At 39.3% G+C, this 3,410-nt stretch overlaps 1 protein-coding gene across 1 annotated transcript in view; it reads left to right on the forward strand.

Moving 5' to 3' along the window:
* Positions 1 to 31, forward strand: part of LOC138013315 (uncharacterized) — a 68,449-nt gene extending 68,418 nt beyond the window's left edge. The window contains exon 7 of the mRNA XM_068860351.1: positions 1 to 31. This exon is cut by the window's left edge and continues 521 nt beyond it. The gene's annotated coding sequence lies outside the window, so the exon portion shown is untranslated.
* Positions 32 to 3,410: the final 3,379 nt, after the last annotated feature.

The following is a 3,410-nucleotide window of genomic DNA, read 5'->3' on the forward strand; positions in this document are numbered from 1 at the left end:
TGTATGGTGTGGTTTCCAATTGAGTGTCGAAAGTAATTAGCGAATAGCCCACTTTCGAAATATTAAAATTCAGCCCTAAACAAAAAGTATCATCTCGAGGCTCTGGGGAATAAACTCATACAAATCCTTATGTTTATTACCCAGAGCCTCGAGATGATGCCGTTTGTTTAGGACTGAATTTTAATATATCGAAAGTGGGCTATTGCTTTGGTTTTGCATTACTTCACTCTGGTGCAAAGTTCTCGTGCCACTTTTTTAAGCAATCAGAAGTAAAACCAAAACCAATCATTTTGACACACTATGTTTCGGCTACGTGTAACTACTTCGACTTTTGATTAGTTTACTAGATTGCTTTTGTCCTTTGTCATTGGCCAGAGTAATTAATTTGGTTTTGGTTTTACGACACTCGATCGAAACTCGTTCTATTATTAGCATAGGTAATCACATGATTGCGAGTGCAATTTGGAATAATAAACAAGAGTGAATTTTTTCAAAGACCACCAAAATTGCAGGTTAGCCCAAAGGGCGAGTGCAATTTGTAGTCTTCGAAAAAAATTGCAAGTCCTTATTTATTCCAAATATACGTGAAAAAATTCGAGATGGTTAAGCAAAAGAAACGTACATGTATCACGCAATCAGGGAAAAGTTGGGCCATCCAGGGGGCGCGCTTGATTTAAAAACAAAAATTTCATTGGTTATGACCAAACCCTGTTGTTTATAAGCTAATCATAATCCAGAATTTTGATGTGTAATTTGCGCTGGTATTACACTTTTTTGCACTGTGTTACACTTGAACTGCACTGCTCTCAGCCAATCAGAATCGAGTAACTTTTTTATGTATATTATTAAGTAAATAATCCCCTTCAGGCCGCTGTTATATCGGCTGATAATGTCCACAGCTGAGAGATTGTCCAAGAAATGAATATTTGGCCGAGAGGCAAAACCAACCAGATTTGACAGGTAGTCATCACATGACATCATCAATAAAAAAGACAAAGGAAGGGGCGTGCATAAATTAAGGGCAAGTTGAGGCATTACAACGCACCGCATAACCCTAACCCTAACACTAACACGTGTAACAACACGTGCATCTATGCCTTTGCATAAATTAGGGTTTGATTGATGAGATGCAAGTCCCGTACGAACACGAGATGAGAAGGCGAAGGGTGAGCATAATTTAGGGGCAAGTTTGAACATGTAACCCAAGCTCAACGACATGTGCAAATTTCGGCTGTGAAAATATATTAAGCATGTGCGTGTGTGGCGCATAAGATAGTACTGTGTTTGCATATCACTTTAGTGGTATGTGAATATCCTGGTTGAAGAGAGAGAGAGAGAGCTCTGTTCGGCACAGCAATCAAACAATAAAGATCAAGTCAGTAGCGTGATAAATTCATAATATGGGGACAAGAAACCAATCACAAACAGACAAGATAACTGCACCAAAAACCAATCAGAAACAGCCAAAATGACCTCATCGAAAATCAATGAAAACACGACAAAATGAAAGTTTTAGCGGATAAAAGTTTGAAATATCCCAAACAAAATGAGTGCTGTCTTTTTTTTGGAATGTTTAAAGCCGGTCACGCTTCCTTGACTGTAATAGAAGCGCTTTTGTTTTCCATCCAAATGCAAAGCGATAATCCTTTAAAAAAAGTTTACGACTTTATTTGCATAATATTTGATTCGTTTTTCAATCAAGCATAGCATATGCTACCAAATTTTTGTAAGAAAAGGGGCAGCAATCGTTCTAGAATTTCGAATCTCTACAGACCATTTAAACGAGAGTTAATCTAGTTCAAAGTTTTCTAAATTTGGATTTCGAGAACGCTACATATGAATGAAACATGTGAATTACAAACCTCCAGCCTGGATCTTTCGACTTTGTAAACTGTTCCGTCTTTTGTTCGCAGGAGTTTACACTTCTGGCCTTTATGTTCCACAGACTTAACGTCAAGGGCACCTTTTGGAGTCTAGTGCACCAGCCCAGTCACCGCGCTGTACGATCTTACACATGCAAACCTTTATTTCTGTTTGGTGATAAGTTTGTTTTGGATATAACGATCTTACACGTATCCGTGATTGGTTTCTTTTTTAGTCAAGTTCGAGTCAACTTTTTCTTTGATGCAGGTAAGCAAAGAAACAGACCGTGCATTAGTACATTTCGAGTGGGATTGGTTAGGTGCCTTTTCTCCAACCAAATCTGAGCAGGGCCCTGTATGCTGTAGGGGGAGCAACTGATAACAACAGAGGTGCTCTGAGCAAGTATGAGTAGGTCCCTGGTAGGGTGCAACGTGCAGCTCTGAGAAACTCTAAGCAACTCAGAGCAACTCCGAACATTTCTGAGTCGGCCACTGTGGGGTAAAGCACACTCACACTTTAATCCTCTAGGGCAGGTTTGTCAAGAGTCTTAGTTTCTTGATTAAGTGTTCCAGCTTCTGATACGTTCTCTTCATTTTTTCACATGTAAAGTCGTAGTCTTCGGTAAATGCGGTGTCCTTAGGAAAACCTTCCAGGTTAAACAGAGTCAGAGTGTTCAACAGGAATTCTCGCTAGCTTACATTAGCCTCAACAGCCTCCACGTAATCCATTTCATTGTCTTCCATAAAACAACGTAATGTTTTCATAACCTTCTTGTGCACTGGATCAGTTCTCATGTTGTGGTACCACCTTAGATATTGTGAATGTGAGTATCATAGCCTTTTGCGGCAAACAGGTAGCAGACCGTTAGAGGCTTGAATTTGAGCATCATCCTTTGACAAACCCTGACATAGATTTTCTTCTACGTCTTCTGTCCAGGTTGAATTCAGGTAATTGATAACTTCTTCTCTTGGTTTATCCCAGGGGATAACTTCATCATATTTTATGTCAGTATTGCTTTCATCAGTTTCTCCCTCCTCCGCCTTCTCCTTCTCATCCTCCTCATCATCATCGTCATCACCATCTTTATTCTTGCGGTAATATTTTTCATTTCCTTGTTCCATATTTTCTTCGTCATTTGAAAAACTGGTCATTCCTTCTTGGTCATCAAAGCGTTTAGAGCAACGGACTGCTTCATGTCGCTCTCATTAAAATCGTTCTTTTTAATTTATAAGGTTGAGACACAGAGAACGTTTGAAATGCATGGTTTGTTTCTTTGCTTATCTGCATCAAAGAAAAAGTTGACTAGAACTTGACTAAAAAAGAAACCAATCACAGATATGTGTAAGATCGCTTTATCCAAAACAAACTTATCGCCAAACAGAAATAACCGTTTGTGTGTACAAGAACATACAGCGCGGTGACTGGGCTGGCGCACTAGACTCCAAAAGGTGCCCTCGATCTTAAGAGCTTCTGCCTGCGTGTCTGCAAAAATCAGCCATTTAATTTCGATTATCTTTTTTCCTTCCAAGTTATGGTTAAAAGAGACT

Source organism: Montipora foliosa, chromosome 8 (genome assembly GCF_036669935.1).
Source record: "Montipora foliosa isolate CH-2021 chromosome 8, ASM3666993v2, whole genome shotgun sequence".
NCBI lineage: Eukaryota > Metazoa > Cnidaria > Anthozoa > Scleractinia > Acroporidae > Montipora > Montipora foliosa.